This window comes from Hetaerina americana, unplaced genomic scaffold (genome assembly GCF_022747635.1).
Source record: "Hetaerina americana unplaced genomic scaffold, ioHetAmer1.1.p SCAF_10, whole genome shotgun sequence".
NCBI lineage: Eukaryota > Metazoa > Arthropoda > Insecta > Odonata > Calopterygidae > Hetaerina > Hetaerina americana.
Genome location: NW_027286070.1, coordinates 20,664,944 through 20,686,040, shown reverse-complemented (window position 1 = coordinate 20,686,040; position 21,097 = coordinate 20,664,944).

Genomic DNA, 21,097 nt, shown 5'->3' with positions numbered 1-21,097 from the left:
TGAAGTGAAGCGGTAATTGGAAAGACGAAAAAAACGTTATGTCGACATTTTCGTTAGTCCAACTCAACGAGACCTTTGACCCTCTTGTGCTCAACACTATTCCCTCCGCTTTTCTTCGTTTTCAAGAGTAAAAAGAATGAAATGAATATAAGTTTGGAAGCCAGAATGAAATTTCAGCTTAACGTCTAGTCAAAATGATAAGAAAGGTCACATAAATATATAAATGTTTATTTCTTTAATATATTTTCACAATTTAACGAGTATTTTTGTTGATTATAAAGGAGATTAAAATACGTGAAATATAACGGCTCCTTATGCCTATGATATTTAATGGTCTGGCTTCCTATCTGTAACAAGAGTGGAGGATTTAGACAACTGATATTTAGGTGATATGTTTTCGTTCAGACACAAATACCGAACAAATCCAAGATCATTCGATTTTCGGATAGTTCCATAGCCTCAACGTTACCTGAGACGCAAGCAGCGGTTACGGTTAAACATAAGCAGTAAACACCGAATTTTAACTGCTACAAGCCATTCCGACACAAAGCATGTGTAGGGAAAAGCGTGAGAATTTATTTGTTGCAATATGTACCCTCTTGTGTTGAAATAGTGACTGCCACTGTGAGCATCAAGAACGATGGAGTTGGTTGTCTGTGGAGGTAATGTAATCATTTTTTTAGATTTTCCTCAATGAGTAACCATATACCATGTTGAATGGAGTTACGAAAAGTAGGTATAACTACATAAATATAGGTAATAGCGCTTAATGTAACGTGACCTTCAGAAGCAGAAGTTGAAAAACTCTGCTTTCGAGATTATTTATTAATATGTGAATGTAAGAACTTGTAGAATATGTTTCTTAACAATCTCTAGGCTCTCTTCTCTGAGAAGAATGGTAAATATGAGTATTAGGTATATCATTTAATGCTAAATTGCCCGAAAACATTAGTGTAAAAAAATGAATGGTCATTGCCGTTTCATGACGATGCTACCTCTACCAGAATCCCAGTGTTTCCCTCATTCAACACTTTAATGTGCTGTCGTCTTGATGCGCGGAACATTTTTACATAGTGCCCTGCCAGCCACCGTTAGGGTGTATGGCAGAGGCTGAATACACATCAGACTACTTTTGACCCAAAATACTTTTCCCTCCCATCGTGGTCGGACAACTTTATTCTGATCCATTATCGTTCGTGGAAAAATAACATCTTAAATCTATCTGCTCTAAATTTAATCTCTCTAAATTTATTGGCATGATCTCTCCTACCTTAGCACAATGGAATACATGCAACAATTTCAGAGTGTAAAAATCATTCGCCTTGAACGGGACCCCGGTCTGATATTGTTGCATTTAAATGTATATCAGCGGATGACTCCGTTAAAAGTTACTTCTGCGGCATCTCCCGCAGTTTCTTTGGAATTTATCATTTCTGAAGATAAATCCTTCCAAGTCATGCAAGAAATTTTATCTCTAATTTAATCTTCACGCCGTGAGTGACTCCCAACCTAACTCCTCTAATAATTTTGTTTCGCTACTCAATTTGTCACTACAACGTTTTACATATCTAGCTCCTCTACGCTGCGCACGATACAATGCGGCAATTTATCCAACCCCATGAGGATTCCATATACTAGCAGTATATTCTAAAAAAAGGCGTAAACTGTATCCTACGGTGATTTCTTTGTTTTAAGATTCGTCATCTTGAAGCTGAGACCGTGACAAATACGAGTCCCTTAAAATGAGTCAACTGCGAAAAATTGTTGTTGTATTTATTCAGTTTAAAGTAATGTAAATGAATACTATGAAATTTAATATTCTCATCAAACGTGTTAATTGATGATCACCTGCACAATGGCCATGGGCAAATCGATTTTATTTTCTAAAAGCTTATATCAATGCCTTCTTCTTTGAAACTTTGTTGATCGTTGAAATAAAAGAATGCGAATTACTAACAAAGATCTGGTCGTTAAGTCCAAATTTACTGCATTTGATTATCATTTCATAGTCTCCATGTATTAAATTGCTATGAATTTCTAAGCAAGATATCCTTCTGGAAAATCATCAGTCTGCTAACAAAATCGCCCGTTCACTTAGGTACGCATAGGCTCGGCAGAGCAGTACTTAACTCGAGAAAATTTATAACTGATGTATATCCTTCAGTTTTGAATCGAATTTCATCAGCTATCGTTCGGAAAAACAATTCCCCATAAAGTTACTTTCTCATAAGGAATACGGACTTCATTATATTATGCGTGAACCTTTTGAAATGCGCCCCAAAGAAGCATTCGCTTTAGTACAAAGTTATAAAAGGAAGGTCTATCTTCATCGTCAATTCCTACCTCTGGATATTATTTTCCCATACAAAATTCTAATCATCAAAATGCTAAAAATCTGCTTTTTCCACACTGCCAAGTCCATTAGGGATCTTTTGACCACTACGTTCTTTCCCATCTTCTTGGCATGACTTCAATTCTTTACCGACCAGGGTTTTTTTTGTGTTTCTCAGAAGGAAATAATTCGATTTTCTTTCGGTAATGTCCCTGGATGTACATTTGTTTCATCTAAAAATGTTTTATTTTTCTTGATATCTCATCTTCATGATAACTCTACACAATCCATGTTTGTCATATTTGGTTTTCATTCACTCAACCTTACTCAACGACTTCGTCATCAATTCCCTCTCCTTGGGAAATCTCGTACTTACCTATCGCAATGCTTCTCTTTTTGTCCCTACTGCGTTGGCCATTTTGGACCAGAACACTTTAAAGATAGTTAAACGGTTCCATCTGCTCTAACTTAGCCTTCCTCATTCTTTAAAAACGTACAACCTTTTGTACGAGGGTTGCTATTTATATTTTCAGCCTAATAATGAAAAGACAGTAATTTATTGTTAAAAATAGCTTTATTGTTTTTCGAAGTATTCTCCATTATAATCAATACGCTTTTGCATGCGCTCGAACCAATTTTCGTTGCACTTTTCCCACTCCGATTGAGGTACCTATAAACATTGTTTTTGAATGCATCAACGGCTTCTTCAGCCGTCGAAAAACGTTAGCCACCCAATTTTTTCTTCATAAACAAGAACAAAAAAATTCACTTGGTGCTGAATCAGGGCTGTATATGTAAATATAACTAGTAATCCTCGTATTATATTAATGTTTTAATTAAATTGTATCTTAAATTATTTTAATATCTGCTCGAATAATGAAAAGGTGGTAGTGGTATTTAGGAGAGGCGACCGACAGCTGAGGTCATTTGCGCCATAGGGGATGGATAGGAGAGGTTGAAGGGTGGAGAGAAACCCGGCGTCGGCATTCGCCTACTCTTTAACGAAAGGCGCCTAGGGGTCCGCAGCTTAACGTCCCATCCGACAAATGACGTACTCACTCCAAGTGCCCTCCACAAAGTGCCTCAAGTTGGAGACCACTGAAAAATATTTCTTGTGTCCAGGATTCGAACCCAGGCTCTCTGAGTGGGCTGCCAGTACTATAGCTACCACACCATCCCTATCATTGTGAAAAGGTATTTACATAAAAGACAAATTGGTATTTTTCACATGCAGTGGTAGTTTGATTTGAATGGGAAGTGTAAAAGAATGAGAGAAATTTATGATGCCTAAAAAACTTGCAGTAAGACATTTTTTTAAGGTAATCTACCGGTTAAGGTAGGTTTTTGGATGGACACAACTACCAAACAAATATTTTATTGCTCCTAACAAAACATAAAATCCATCATCCTACTCTATATCAGGTCCCTCTTCATCTCTGAGTACTTTCTTCCTCCCTTCATCCCGTCCAACATCCCTATCCTGTTCCTTCCCTTTCCTCTTTTGCCCAACATTCTACCCTCTATCACAGTCTTTAACATCCCACTGCCGGTCAACACCCCCTTCATCCACTTTTCCTGCCTCCATAGGATTTCTCCCAACAAACCCCTCTCTTCACCCACCATACCAAGTACTTCCTCATTTGTTTTCTTCTCTGTCCATTTCACCTTCTCCATTCTTCTCCACACCCACATTTCAAAAGCCTCCAATCTACGTCTATCCTCCTGCTTCAATGACCACGTTTCCGCGCCGTACATAACTACGCTCCATATCAAAGTTTTTACGAGTCTTTTCTTAACATTCTTACTCAAAGTCCCTGTCATCAACTCCCTCCTCCTTGTGAAAGCCTATTTGCCTAGCGCAATTCTTCTCCTTACGTCCCTACTACTTTGACCATGTTGGTCCAAAACACTACCGAGATACGTAAACTGTTCTACCTGCTCTAGTTTTTGCCCTCCTATTTTAATGTTAACCTTGGCCTTTTTCTTTCTAGAAAATCGCATAACCTTTGTTTTATTAATATTGATTCTCATCCCATACCTGTCGCACTAAATTTCCAATTCACTCAGCAATGCTTGCAGCCCCTTGGCTGACTGACAAACTAAAGCTTGGTCATCAGCAAACCTAACTGATTTTACGAATTCCCCGCCCACTTTCATTCCTACCTCGAGTTCTTCCCATGCCTCTTTGATCATTTCCTCTGCATACAGGTTGAACAGCAACGGTGATAATGGGCAACCCTGCCTTACACCCCTTCCTAACACTGCCCATCCTGACTCCCCGTTTCCCACCCGCACCTGAGCAGTCTGAGACATGTACAGGTTGCGGATTAGCCTCCTTTCCCTCCAATCTACGAGAGTCATCCGGAAAGTATTACCCGTTCGTGAAATAAAGACACAAAAGTAAATATTAACAAACATAAAAAATTTTATTTGAAAGAGGATACTTTAAACTACTTCTCAACATAATCTCCAAGCAAATTAAGGCATTTGTCATAACGTGTGACAAGTTTCTGTATTCCTGCTGCATAGTCCTTCGCCGCCAGCTCATTGAGATACGCGAGGGACCCATCTTGCACAAATTTTTGCATAATGCAGATGGTGTTTAACAATTTCATGAACAATTGTTCGAGAAACATTGGGAAAATGCTCACAGATGTCATCAATTGTGACGCGCCGATCGTTCCTCACGAATTCGTCAACTGAGCTCACCAGTTGGTCTGTAATGACAGACGGTCTCCCCGAACGCTCATCGTCGTGTGTGTTCCCCCTCCCCATGTTGAAGTTGCGACACCACCGCCGAACAGACGACTCGTCCATTACATTGTCTCCATACACCTCCTTTAATTGGCGATGAATATCACATGGGCGAACGTTTCTTGCATTGAGGAATTTAATCACTGCCCTCACTTCACAACTGGCGGCGTTCTCAATTTTTTTAAACATTGTAAACAATCACAGAAACAACACAGGCAATGCTAGCGTCACGCAACTTGGCTCAGAGAAGGCAGACAAGCCACTGAAGCTATCTGACCTCGTCCAGCGGCTACTCGCGTCGTCAGCACTTCATGCGGCACGAACGGGTACTACTTTCCGGATGACCCTCGTATTCCTATTTTCTCCAATATACTCATTAGTTTTTCCCAATTCACCCTATCAACCGCTTTTTCGAAATCTACGAAACAGGCAAATACCTCCTGGTTGTGTTCTATATTCCTCTCGATTAATAATCTCATTACTGCAATGGCATCACGCGTACCTCTCCCCTTCCTAAACCCAAACTGATCATCCCCTTAGTAATCATTCGCCCTATTCTCTATCCTCTTGTTTATGATCCTGAGAACAATTTTAGCTGCGTGGGATATCAAACGTATTGTCCTGTAGTCCTCACATGATGCAGCCTTTACCTTTTTTGGAATAGGAACTAAAACTGATCTCACAAAGTCTTCCGGCCAGATTCCCTCCTCATAAATACTACAGATCAGCCCATATAGCCTCTTCCTCCCACATTTTCCTTAGCATTTTAAAAGTTCCACGGGAATGTTATCTACCCCCACGGCCTTATTTAGTTTCATCTCCCTTAATGCCCTTTCTATCGCGTTGTCTAGTATGCCTGGACCTAAGCTGTCTTCCTCTACGTCATTTTCTTTTTCAATGTCTAACTTTGTTCGTCTAAGCTCTTTACTATACAGTTCTTCTATATACTCCTTCCATCTCTCTTGGATCTTTCCTGCGTCAACTATTACCTTACCCGCCTTATCTCTAACCGTTAGCATAGCTCTTCCTTTCTTACTTCCCGATAACGATTTAACTTTGCTGTTCAGCGCACCGATTTCACCCTTCCTCTGCAGACTTTCCATATCCTCGCACTGCGTCTTCCACCATGCTTCTTTTGCTTTATTTGTTGCCCGCCTCAATTTATTGTTCAATTCTTTGTACTTCATTTTGCCTAATTCTGTATTTATATTCTTCCATTTCAACCCGTTTAATGCTTCTACATTCCATTTTCTAACTCGCCGCCCCTGCCTTATCTTTTTGAAACGTACGCTACAATTCATAACAACTAAATTGTGGTCTGAGTCCGCATCCGTTCCCGGGAAGCTGTGGGAATTTATCACACTGTTCCTAAACCTGTGTCTAACCAGGATATAATCTAGCTGATATCTTCCTGAGTCACCTGGCATTTCCCATGTATACCTGCGTCTTTTGTGGTGTCTAAACCAAGTGTTGGTGATGACTAACCCCTGTTTCCTGCAGAACTCAACTGCTTTCTCCCCGCGGTCATTCCTCGTGCCTAAACCGTAGTCCTCCACCTCATCCCCATCTCTTCCTTCGCCTACCGTCGCATTCCAATCCCCCATCACTGTCAAATGTTTCCCTGCAGGAACACACGCGATCATGTCCTCTAACTGATGGTATATCCTATCGACCTCTTCTTCCTTATGGTTGCTCGGTGGCATGTATACCTGAATAATAAACAAGTCCATCGGTTCTGCTTTTATCTCTACTAGTAGTATTCTGTCCGTTACCTGCTCTATGTTGACTACGCTTCTTCCTACCTTCTCCTTTAATACTATGGCAACCCCTCGTTGGTTCTCGTCCCCGCCGCTGTATATTATTCTATACTTATCACTCCAGTAATCCCCGCTATCTTTCCATCTCACCTCGCATAGACCTAAAATATCTATATTTCCCCTTCCCATCTCTCGCTTAACATTCTCCAATTTCCCTGTCCTCATCATTGTCCCAACATTCCACGTTCCTATTCTAACTAATTTGGTCTTCTTCTCCTGCGTCTTCTGTCCTGCTGCTGCTGGTTTTCCCTTGCAAGGGTTTCGTGGGATGACGACCGCGGAAGCCTTGCCTCCCCCGCTGCCGGACACGACACACGGCCGATTGGGCCGAGCCCCGGGGTTGCCAGGACTCAAAATATCTCTATTGTCCACCATATTTTTCTTGGGAATGAGCAGAATTATTTTTATTCCACCAAGGTCCAGAGTTGCTAGTAAACATTAAATTTTGCTGCATCTGTAATACACATATGTGAAAAATATTACCATTTATCAGTATTTATTGAAAATGGAATACATCTTTGCAATTTACAATTTGTACCCTTTCATATATTAAGGTCATCACAAGGTATGGATGGTGAAGTGGCCTCGACTGGAAAGGAAGGTAAAGTGGCTCACTGCCGTTGCAGAGACAGCTGATATTTCGATCAAACAGCTGTTTCGTCGATGGTCCCAAAACCCGCGCACGCCTGAATGTCTCATCGAAAGAATTTCAATCCTACTATCCATTTGGCTTGATGGAAGGAAGTCACAGTTATGTTGAAAAGGTAGTAAAAATTATATTTGTTTTATTTGGCCTTATTTTAGCAAATTTTCATGCATCAACGACGTGTGTCCAATAAATAACGGGAATTTGAGTTATTTGGAAATAATTTTATCTATTCGTCTATGTCAATGTTGCCCCGTTCGAAGTATTCCCCATTAGATATCATACCACTTATGTCAGCGCTTTTTCCAATCCTCGAAACATTTCCGTAGTTCGATTTTTGGCATAGCTTTTACATCTCTCTGCGATGAGTTGCATATCTCATCTATGCTTGTAAAAGGACGGTCTTTAAGTTTCTCTTTATTTTTGGGAATAGAAAAAAAGTCACTCGGGGTCGTTTCTGGCAGATATGGAGGTTGAAATATTATTACAGTGCTGTTTTTGGCCAAAGATTCACGAAAAAGCAGTGAAGTGTGAGGAGATGCATTATCGTGGTAGTGCGAAAACTATGCATTGTTTCGCCACAAATACGGGCGTTTTTTTCTTATTTATTCACGTAACCGGCGTAATTAGTCATGTTTATTGATTGTTTGAAATTTTGGCAAGAACTCATGCTGCACTATGCGCTATGCAAAATTACAATATTCCCTTTGCTTTTCTAACACACCTCGTATAATGACGGAAGAGCCACAATGATTCCGTTTTCTTTAAAGGGTTTATATGGCCATATGATAGGGCCAATACATTTATTATAACCTTCCTTTAAACACATTATTTGTTGCATTTAATTTTAGTAGGTGAGTCACCTAAGGGGTTGAAATTATAGTCGACAGCATTAGAAAATTAGTATGATTGATATGTGTTGAGACTCAAGGTAAACAAAGGGTATGAGATTTTCGGGAAGGAGGAAGGCTAAGTTTGAATTGGAGGACAAAAGCAGGAACAGGTACAACAGTTAACCTATTTTGGAAGTAATCCAATCAGGGTTATCACAGTGATTGAGAAGAGGAAGTTGAAGGCAGGGACATTGAGTTAGGATGTAAAGAAAAATTTAGTGACATCTTTGGTATGAGGCTAGTTTAGTGCGACTCGGAAATTTGGTCGTCGAAACAAGAGAAAATATATGGACCAATTAATTGGGAGAAATCCAAAGGAAGTTCAAAGGGTGGATGCAGAAAATGTTGAGTGAGAATGGGATATTGAAAACAGGGGTATAGTAATAAGAACATTAGGCAAAGGTTACAGGGGGTAATTGGCAGGGGTATAGGCATGTTGGACGGAATGGAGGGAGGTAGGATTCTTGTATAATTGAAGAACAGCTTATTGGTGTGGGGGTTGCCAGGTTGTGTCTTGCTATGTGATACTAAGAATCATATGGATGTTGAGTTTTTGTTAATCCAAAATCCACCTTAAACGTTAGACTACCTAGTGATGATTTGTATTTAATATACTGTCAATTGTTTTCGCTCAAGAATAGCTCACTTAATATCACGCGTGCAATATCATCATTTGTTATTCAATCAGAAGAATAGGCAACTCAGTCCTTGTAATTTTCCACTATCCACTATTTCATCAAAACTTTCTCCTTCGTTAGTGGAACCATAGTGCTGAAACTAATAGAGTTAATGGCACTTGAAGATAAGCCTATCTATTCGATTCCTCTTGTCGCCCATAAGCGTCGGCACCTTTTTCGTTCCTCTCTCAGTTTTCCCTTCAGTTAGTATTCTTTTCATTATGATTCTTTTGAGTTCGTTGTGTTACATGTACTTTCAATTCATAATATCCTTCTTCCTTATACAATTCTCCTTAACGTGTTTTCTATATACGTCATACTGCTTCCTTATTTTCTAATCTTCCTGTCCATATTTCTCATCAGTGGCATAAAACTTCCCCTTCAGAAAGAAGTTTTATACATTTCAACGAAAGTTGCGCTGATTTTAATCCGTCCTTAACTAAACGGTTAAAAATTATCGACATATTACAGGTATTTGAAATAGATTTTACAGATTTTTCAAAGGCGTTTTTGCAAGACACATGACAGAGAGTTACGATATTCTGCCAAGAGCCGTCGAAAGAGATATTGCATTTTAATGAGAAAGAGATCTAAACAAGGGAATCGCGCCTTTGGAAGTCTAGAGGAAACCCAAATTCATCGATTCCTGGCCCTTAGCGGTTCTGACCGTTCATTCAGCTCTTTGGCCCCGGGGCCGTCCGTCGTCACTCTCGGGATCTCTTTCCACTTAGGCGATCGACCGAGAGAATCGCATCCATCTGATGGACGGAATAAGATCATCTCAGCGTGATTGGCACGTCGTTTTTGCCGTTCCGAGATCGTCATTGTTACGCATTCCAGGGCAGCCCCTTCCCCCAGCTCCCTTCGCCCTGTCCGATCTCCTCCGAAATGCCCCGCGCGCATGCATGCCCCGGCCGATTTCTCTCGCACTGCCGGATTTAGGATGGCTCAACGGCGAACAATGGAATGAAACGGCGCTTCCTGGTACATTCTCCCTCGAAGGTCGCCCTCGTAAATTGTTGTTTCGTAACGTCGGCAATCAATTTCTTTTCCATCACATGGAGGTATCATTTTCTTTTGATTATCCCCAGTTCTCATCGCGTCCGTGTGAAATCCGCATCCGAAGCGCAAACGTGTCTTTTCGGAAATCCTCAAACTACATTTATAAAATTAGCAGTTAAGGTAACGTTGTGCCAAAGTAAGGTCATATGATAGAAGACTATAAAATATATCCGTTGCAAATAGTCATAGCTGAAAATATTATAGGCTATCATCTTCATCCCGTGCAAATTCATGAGTGCTTTGAATGTCAATCGATTGCTAATATGTTAAAAATAATTTTTTCTTATTCACAGTTCTACGTGCACTATTGTGGTCAAAACTTTAATGCCCACCACAACTTTAATAAAATTTGACATTGGGCCGATAAAAGTAGAAAGCAGAATTTTCAAACTGATGCGTTATTCCGCCGATGATGACCAAAAAGGTTTTTGCGAGATGATGAAAGCGATGACGATATGTTAAATTTTTGCCAAAGTACTATGTTCACTGACGCAAATGAAAATAACCAGGATAATATATGTATAGACGTGGCGCCATTGACCGAGGAACACTGCGCGACGAAATATCGCAAAGGCAATGATACGTGGAAGCTTTGTGGAAAGTCACAATTGCCCCAGCAAAGTGGAACATGCTCAATATTCCAACATATCCCATAAGTTTCGGGGCCTAATTCGAGGTATTTTTCTGGGTATTTGTATTTTATTCAATTCAAACATAAAAAGAGCACTGACATCTTTCACAAATTTATCTTCGATAGATGACATTCAAAACTGCGGTAATGCTAGACGACCCGTTTTCTAATTAATACAGGAAAATGTTCAACCTGAAATACCCCTATTTTTTACTCCAAAATGGAGTAAGGAAAACCAAAGAGGCACAGATGGAATGATGAAACGGTGAAGTTTAAAGAGCACTCTTGTTCAATCGCATAGCGATCGGTACTCTCACGTTTCAATTAGTGATGAAACGTAGTCTTTAGGGATCGATAGCTGAGGTCTCTTCAGCAGTAAGCATCATCAATGATGACACAAGATAGGCAGGAAAATAATATTTCTGTGAATATTGGAAAGAATACTAGGGGTCAGCCAGCTAGAAAATTCGCTAATAAATGCCGTCATATCCGACTAAGGTAATTCCCGCCCCCCACACGACAGCCGGGTTGAAATTAGATTATCTATATAAAATCGGCCTGGATATGAACGCGTGGTCACAAAGAGAGTAGTCAGATGTCTAGCCATCATAGCATTCCATTTATAAGTTATGTTTCGTTTACCCTTTAATCCCTGGGGGTAGTCATAGCGATACCTCAACAGCGAATCATGCTATTTTCTTCCTCTCTGTGGTTGTAGTTAACCTGCTATCCAGTCTCCCTAACCATTCCGGACTAGAGTAACTCCCTTAGTATGAGATGAACTGGAGGACCAGAGTACATTATTAAGCTGAAATCCTCGGGCATCATCGATCGGCGAGGCAATGGAGCACTCCGACGCGAACGCGGTGCTTGAATTATCAACTGTGTATGTCACTGATCCTCTAGATCAAGCGTTCATATTTTATTTAACCTTTCTTTAGGCACATATTTGCAGGTTTATGAAAACAACTTTTGTCGCCAAAGCAATAAAGTTTACTATCTTCAATGTCTAGACTAACTTTCGAATCATAGGTAATTTTCAGGCCGGCATTAGCATTAAAATTTTAGTTGAATTGAATACTCGACGTGATTGAGCTGACCATTACATAATGAAAAACATCGGAGACAGGTGATTTTGCCAATGAAAATGTTACGCATGTGTGTTTGCCCCTATTGCTTTCATAGTTCAAAATTCTTGGCAACCGCAGTCATTATATCCAGGCGTAAACCTAAAAGTGCGGAATACATTTTTTTCCGCTCTGTTTTCCCTGGCATCTAGCTTTTACCATCCTTAATAGATATCATTTTTCCCCATTTAACGTCACCATATGTAATTAAATGGTCGAGATTTATGTGGTAGAGAAAACTTTGTCAACTGCTACCAGGTACAAATGATAAGTTTATGTGGTGTTCTACTTTCTGCACCAATTACCTTTTTAATGTGCCCTATTAAGGAACATACGTATTTCATTTACACAACTTTAGCATTATATGAGAATACTACAGCTTCCATATGTGTATTATGAGAGCATAAAACCATCCCTTTGCCTCGTTCGTTGAGAAAATAAAAGGCAATTAAAGACTTCCAAATAATGTAAAAGTTTAGCATGTTAATTTTCAAACATGTTTCCTTGGTTCAGGCCGTTTGATAAGTCGTCGATACTCTTTGAAATAACAATTTCTATCCTTAGGAGACACCTAGAACTAAATCGTTACCAATATCCTTCAGTAATACGCCAATTAGCACGCTGATTAATATGTACGGCTTTATGCTATAGATTGTTGACAATAACATAAATGCTACCAATCAAAATATGGCAAGCTAAACTTTTGGGCTATATTTTATTGATGTTATCATCATATGAATGGCAAATACCTTCACTTTTATCGCTTGGCGGTACGATTTCAGATTGGTTTATAAAGAACTCGCTACTTTATTTGGGAACCTGCAAAATTCAGTTTTCAAGAATTTGTAATACGAATATTCACGGCTCTTACAAATACATTAGTTACCGTGCTGATGTTGAGCATTCTCATTTTCCTGAGAGTGACGATTACGCCAAAATATGTAATATAATTGCGGCGACCTTGTTATTTCTTGGGTAATCATTATATACAGTAAGCAAGTTTCTCTTTTAGAAGTCCGTCTCTCTCAAGTCACAAAGTCCTTGTGAATTGCTCACGCAGCGTTGGCTGATAAATGTGTAGACGCTATTAATACCTGCATTCTACACTACACAGAATGAGTAATCAAAAGTTTGTTATTTTCAGAGGAGATATGTTTCTGTAGCTCTGAGAAACGGGCCCCAGCAGTCACACCTAAATATCTCATTGTATTAATCTTTCCGGTCTATATTACTTTACAGCCATAGCATACTCTGGCCCACCTAACACCACTTCACGGGATATTTTCTCATATTTCTTTATTATAAAATTAAAAAATACGTTTATTCCCAGCTCTCAAAATAGGTATATCTTCAACATACAAGGTCTATTCAAAAACCAATGAGACTGATTGATTAAATACTTGATTTTATTGGTAACCCTTTAATCATGTTTTTCACTTTCAAAATACAGCCCTTGGTTGCCAATACAATGACCCCAATGATTTTTCCAGCTTTCGAATACCTCCTGGAACGATTTTTCAGGATAGACTGAGTCTTCGATAGTTGTTTTTGCTGGATTGCTTCAATATTTTCAAATCGTTGTCCTTTCAAGGTAGATTGCAACTTAGGACATAGGTAAAAGTCCGCTGGAGCAAGATGCGGAGAGTAGAGTGGCAAGGGGATCACCGGTGTGGCCAAAAACTTGGTAAGTGTGCGCCGGTGCGTTGTCGTGATAAAAGCACCAAGAATTAATTTTTCCACACTTGTGGTCTCTTCAGCAACATGGCGCGTCTTAACTTTCTCATATCCTCTAAATAGTGCTACCTATTCACTTTTTGTCCTTTGGGGACATATTCATAATGAATAATCCTTTCCCAATCGAAAAAAAAGATCGACATTACCTTCACATTCGATCGCTACATCGTAGCTATTTTGGGTCCCGGAGAAGATGGTCCCTTACACTGTGAATACTAAGTTTGGCTTCTATAGTATATCACCACCATAAACTCAGGTTTTGTTGCCTATGAAGGTTGTTTTTAAGAAGTTTCGTTCGACGTTTGAAACGACCGAGCATTTCCTGGTTGATATCACGATGCTTTTGCCTCCGTTCATTCTCTAGCACTCGCGTCATAAATTTACGCGTGACGTACTGCATGCCTAAAATTTCTGTTAAAATGGTGAAACACGATCCAACACTAATTTCAATCTCATTCGCAATCTCTCTGATAGTTAAGCAGTGGTTTGCACGCACTGAATCATTCACACTGTTGACGTGGGCGTCGTTTGTTGACGTCAATGATAACCTATCGGCACTTCATCGGTCGAGGTTTGCCCAGACTGGAAGTTTTTGTACCGACGAAAACACTGCGACCGGCTCATATATTCATTACCGAATGCCTCTTGAATCTTCGCATAAGTTTCAGTCGCACTTTTCTCGAGGTTAAGAAAACATTCAATTCAAACGCGCTGCTTCCCTAATACCTTAATTCTCAGCGACGCAAGAATTTGTTCAGCAAGCGTGTGCGAGCTCAAACAAGAATCGCTATTGTGCGGAGAAAAGTCGAGATTTGGCTACGAGCAATGTGGTGTTTTATTTCTCACAGACGCCACACGAAGGCGATACCTCACTGTTTGTGACCCACCGAGCAGTTCGCGGTCAGGCTCATCTTTTTTTTTGCAGACCTTTTACGTAACTCTTTCGAAATACGAAGTTTTACGTCAAACCTCATACATACATACATTCTTGTTTCGATTCAGCGGGAATATTATTAGAGTTGTCAGGGCTCAACGTTGTGAAGATACAAGGTCGATTTTTTGAACTTGCAAAAAAGAATGGGTGTCAAAAGCAACATGTTGCGGTGAATGCGACTTCTGTTTTAGCTTTTTCTACTAGTGATGAGTAAAATAACGATGGATGCGCTTGACTGGAATTATTCAATATCATATACAGAATTTTATAAATCATAAATGTTGTGTCCTTAAACAAATATTATGCCCTTAAACAAGGCGAGAATCGTATCATACGCTTCGTCCTTCACACTAAAACAACAGCCGGGTTCAACGAATGCAGATAAAACTTTAAAGTTAACCAAAATATGCAACATGCTACTCAAAATAGGGTTTAAAATTAAAACCTAGGCAAACAATGTGAGAAAATAATTTCATTGGACAAGTGGCTACAATACTTAGCAAATGATAACTGATTCTTTTCTTACCACTCATAGGGTGTAATAATAGTCCATGAGGAATCAGATGCGATGGCAAATAGGGTTGGGTTAACATGGATTGTAAAGATCTAAGTTTGGGAAGAGGGTAGGGAGGAGTAGATAGTTGGCCATGGGGGACAGGGGAAGAGGGTAATGAGTCCATATGTTTCCCTTCCCGTAGGGAAAGGGTTGGAGAGAGGCAGTTGGATTGGATGGCAGGAGATGGTTTGGATTTTAGTTTTTGGTGGTTGAGGGAGGGAATGGAGTAACGAAAGGGGCGGAGCGAATAAGGAGGAAGGTATTTCTTGAACCTATAATAGAATAAGAAAATTTATTAATGAAGTTTTAGAGATTTCTCCAAAAAATACTTTGATCCAATAAATTTTCAATTATTACGTCTTTCTCTAAAATAAATAACTGAAATTATTTCCTAGAATTCATAGTTCCAGCAATTTAACATTTTAAGTTTTTTTACCTTTCAGTCTTCACTCTCATCCCAGCGGTGCGTATTTTTTTATTTCGATGCGATTATAATGGAACCCATGATAGCATGTATCGAAAAAATATCCTAGAATATTTTCAGACAAAATGTTGAAAATAAGAGCCAGCAGCAATTATTTTTATCTATTTAAGTATGAAATGTGTTCCAAAATATTTACTAACACCGATATTTCCTAGCGTGGAGCTTATTTATATAATATACTGAAATCCTCAGCGAATTAAGAGCGCCTGCTAAAATATTTTCTGATAATGAGAATACAACAGTCATTGTCGAGTTACCGAATATTCGCGATAGTCTAAGTTAGATAACTTTTTCTAAAAGAAGAAAGGTAGCATCTTCCAGAAAACTATAATTCATTGAGATTTTCAAAATACTCACTTTATATTTTACTGTTAAAATTTTACTTTTAAAAACCCACAGACCTCTTTTCGGATCAGGTTTTTCTCTGTATTAAAATAATATCATTTTGTTCATCTTTGGATTCATCAAAACTCTTTACTATATTTAAAAAAACCTGTTGTTGTAATGTTAAACCTTTGATTGTAATGTAATGTAAAATCTGTTATTGGTAATGAAGCAAATATAGTATTGAGTGCCTTCTAGATGTTGTTTCCACAAATTGCAGAGATTTTTTAGGTAAAAATAACTAAATTCTACCTATTAGGTAGCCTCTAATTTTATAAATACATATTTAAGCCTTATTATCTGAATCTGAAAGATGCATATTGTCGATTTTGACAATATGAATAACTCATAATGCCTTGTATAATTGTTTTTGGACGTTTTTATAGTTTTCACTCACCTAAAGCACATGACAGACATTTAAATCAAGTAAGCTCCAATCACGAACTACCGAAAATTCACATCACTAATAATGAAAGAGATCAAAGAACTCTTTACCTTAAATTATTTTGAAACTTCTGATTCAAACCCTTCAGACGAAAACTTCTGTTTCTCTTTGTTTTGACTGACCATTCTCGCAACATTATATTGGGACTGAGGCGACTAAAGAGGCCCTAATGGTAACATTCATTTTATTTTTATATTACTCCTATCACGTTTACTGATTCCAATAAAGTCTCCCATTTTGTACTAAAATTAAGCAATTTAATATTGGTACCAATAATATTCCAAAATCCACGTTTCAAAGAAAGAACCATTATATAGACATTAATAATAGCTTTTCCAACAATATTTCATTCGGCTTGTCATAATATGCCGTCTCTTTTGGTACATGGAACTAAAAACACTAGATTTTGATGATTTATGGATGTAGAAACTGCGACACCCTATTTCAAAATCACTTTACCTTTTCGCACGTGCTACACTGGATATTCGTATCAAAAACTAAATTTATTCCCGTATTTTAAAAATTGCAAGAAGATGTTCAAAAGTATGTTTCTCCGGAAGCTTTTAGTGTTCACTCTGGTATTCCTCGTTCAATACACATGAGTTGATAACTTAAATAAGGTCGAGGAGAGAAGATACCTTGTGAAACAAAACGCAAAGGAAGTGATGTTGAAACTAATGATATAGCATTATGGCAGTCGATAATGATAGCATGCCAGGCCAGGATAGGTAGCCAGGGCGTAGGCTTGAATCTGAATGAGAGAGCTAAAATTCATCCAAATAAATACATGAGAGTTTCTCCTAGATTGCTATGAATTCACATGAAAGCTGGCAATCGGTGGGCTGTGATTGTAGCTTATATATCTATGTCAAGGATGAACGCGAGATATAAAAATTGAGGGATAATTGGAGGAAGTTTTGAGAAAGTGTGAAACAGTTTTTAATATTGTATTGTTTGCATGAATGATTGTTGTAAGAAGAAGAAAAAATACCGATAGGAAAGCGCTAATGTGTCGATTGGTGTCACAGAATAAGAGAAATAATAGACAATAGTGAAATCATTGAGTGCGCGTTTAAATAAAGGATTATTAGTTTCTGATACATGGTCCAAAATTATAAGTTGACAAACGGGGGATTGGGAAGCGTGAGCAATGCTGGGGAAAGTTGAAAAGATTTGATAATGGAATTAGTTAAAAATGTGCGGTAAAGGTGTCCACAGAAAAAGAACTGAACCCTGGTGGAATTAGGAAGTGAAATATTCTGTCATTACAAAGAAAAAGAAAACTAACTGAGATGAATATCCACAAGCTGTAAGAAACTCGGAAAACAGCATATGATGTTAATGATAGGGTGAAATAACTGAAGTACAAATATCGTCTAAGAGTGCAAGATAAGAATATGAATACCCGATGCTAAAATAATGAGAAATAATTAAAAAAAAGGATTAAGGCTAAATCTGCTAAGATTACTGTATCCTCAGGAATACGCCTATATCTGCAAATCACTGCATCGTTGGCAAATATATCTTACAATTGACCATGGAGTTAATGTCGCTCAGGTAAAGAAGGAATAAAAGAGGTCCGATAGCATTAACCTGGGGAACACCTGAAGTAAGTTCTACTGTTTTAGAGCTAACTGTATCTATGACTACCCTTTGTACGCGACCATTCAGAAAGTCTTTGATCCAATCCAGGATATTTTTCTCTATGTCATATGCTTATAGCTTTTTACACATGCTCATAGCTTATACTTTTACGGACGCTTTTTTAATATCTAGAGAAAACTCCGTCCACTGGAATACTGCTCTCTCCCGAGCCAAAGATATCATGCGTTAAAAGGACAAATTGTCTCTCGCAGGATTTACCCTTTTTGGATACTGTCTTGATTTTTCCATCAATAACTCTTGACTATCGAGGTGTCTCATTATTTAACTAGTAGTTAGGTAGTAGTAGTAGTTTTGAGGGGAGGCGACCGACAGCTGAGGTCATTTGCGCCATAGGGGATGGATAGGAAAGGATGAAGGGTGGAGAGAAACCCGGCGTCGACATTAGCCTACTCTTTACGAAAGGCGCCAAGGGGTCCGCGGCTTAACGTCCCATCCGACGGACGGCGTACTCACTCAAAGTGCCCTCCACAAAGCACCTCAAGCAGGGATCGAGATACCTCTGAAAAATATTCAACACCGCCGGGATTTGAACCCGGGCCCTCTGGGTGGGAAGCCAGTACGCTAGCCCCCGCACCATCTCGATCCCCCCTAGTAGTTTGGTATTCCATGACATTGCATGATACGGCTGTGAGAGAAATATGTTTGTCTCCTTGCTCGGTTCCTCCCTGTCTCCATTATAAGTGTTACAATAGCCGTTTTCCAGTCACTGGTAACCTTGTTTTCCACTAGGGACTTCTTAAATATGGTTTTTAAATACAGTGCAATTTCTGATATTAGTTCCTTAAATACATGACTTGGTATTTTATGGGGCCGAGAGAATTCATTACGGTTAATATTTTTCAGCAAATTTTCTATTCCATTATATGATAATTCAATTTTGGTATCGGTTGGTGGAAGCTTTTTGGCAAGCTATCAGGGACATAGGTGAAGACATTTTAAAAGAAGGAATTTAATAAGATGGCATTTTCCACACTGCGGGGTGCGCTTTCTTCTCTATCGGTTGTTAGTAAATTGACTGTAGGCTTATTTCCCTGAACCTCTCTGACATAACACCAAAATAATTTTGAATAACTTAAATTTTCCAGCTTAAATTTTCAGTTGATGTTTTCCTTTTGAATTCGCTTAACATTCCCGTAATTCTACCTCATTCGACCTAGATGCCTTATAATTATAATCTCGTAAAGGCTACCCAATTAAATCTATCTTTCCAATTAAACCTTCTCAAAATCCACGAAACAAACAAATACATCCTGATTGTGTTCTATGTTGCTCTTTATTAATAACCTCATTATTGCTGCCTATCTCCTATAAGAAATTAACTTGTATTTCCGAATTTGACAGATTCAGAGTGTAAAAATGATTCTTGAATTCTAGGAAGTATATTTAAATATATTCAAGAGGGTGAGCCAAATGAAAAACTTTAAACTTAAAAGCTTTTTATTTTGCAATGTCTAGAAATAATTAAGGTTCTCACTTATACAATTTCCATATGCAGTCCTATAGGCGTGCAACAAAAGTATTTTAGCACTTCGAAAGATCGCAAATGCCTAAAGAAAAACCATAGTTATAACTGCTTTAAATAAATGCCGTCACAACCCGGTGTGTCCCTCACCTGGTCGAGGGATGGGTGATACGGAAATATGTAAGACTCTTTTAAAACTGTTGTAGAACAGGTTTCATTGTTAAAATGAAATGGACGAATCACCATTCTGAACTATTATTTGTCCATGAATTCAGTTATGCTTCACCCCCCCCCCCCTGCTATTCCTAAATAAACGCATGAAAGATTGACGTTTCTTTGCATTTCATGTTGAAAATGGAACGACCATGTTTACATTATTTTTGCCTTCTGATATGCTGCCTATAGTAGGTCACTCATAAAAACCATGGCTATCACTGTGAGAAACAAAAATTTGTATTGGCACAATATTCCGAAATTGTAGCGCAGTTTTAAGGCTTCCATTTGGCTCACATATAAATTGTCGATAATACCATAGTATTTCATTGGTATAGGGAGCGTACTATTTGATTTTTTCATTCGAGAAAGACACATGCCATTATCAATAAGGTGGAAAGAAGCGTAAATGCTTGCTATGTCATAGTATGAAGAGAACGAGAATTCACACAGTTCCACGTAAGGTACACATTTTAAAAATATTCAAGGAAATATAGGGCTGACGTAGAATGTCGCCATGGCTGTTCAATGTCATTGCGGATAAATATACATTAATAAAATAGGTGAACGGATATGTATTAATTAAACATGCACATTCGTGCCTATTCTCTAATACGGTGACGGTACGGTACTTCTGGATGATAGACTGAAGCAACATTAAGGGCTCTCCTAATACCTGTGAGATTACAGAGTGAATTTAATCGAGCATAAAAGCGCCCAAACTAAAGCAGTTTCATTTGATGTGAGCGTAAATGGCGAAATATGAGCATGAAAGTTCTGTGTGCTTACGTTATGGCTGTGAAGGTGATATGATAGATGAGATTAAAACAAGTATGAATGTAGTTAGTACGGATGTTGGTAATGTGAGGAGTATATGAAAAAATATTCGTCTAGATCAGAAAAATATGTCAAGAGTATCAAGTGCACTCCTCCCTAGAATTGTGTGTGCGTATTAAAAGAGTACTCCAGAGTAGGGATGTATTACTATATGCGGTGGGTGGGCATGGTACAGCTGAGTATGCATTTACTTAGGAAAGGTAGGAAGAAGTAAAAAATATTGATTGGATACTTCTTCAACTCTCAATTACTACACGATATTGATTAGCTGATATAGTCGAGAGAATTGTTGAGTCCTTTCACCGTACAAGTACTTGGAGGTATACCTGTAATAATAGTTACGCTATACACATAATAAATATTCTATATCTCTCGATTCTTCTATAAGTTGATCGCTTTTCATTTTCCGCGAAACCGCTGAATGCCTCATCATTTCCTGTCGAC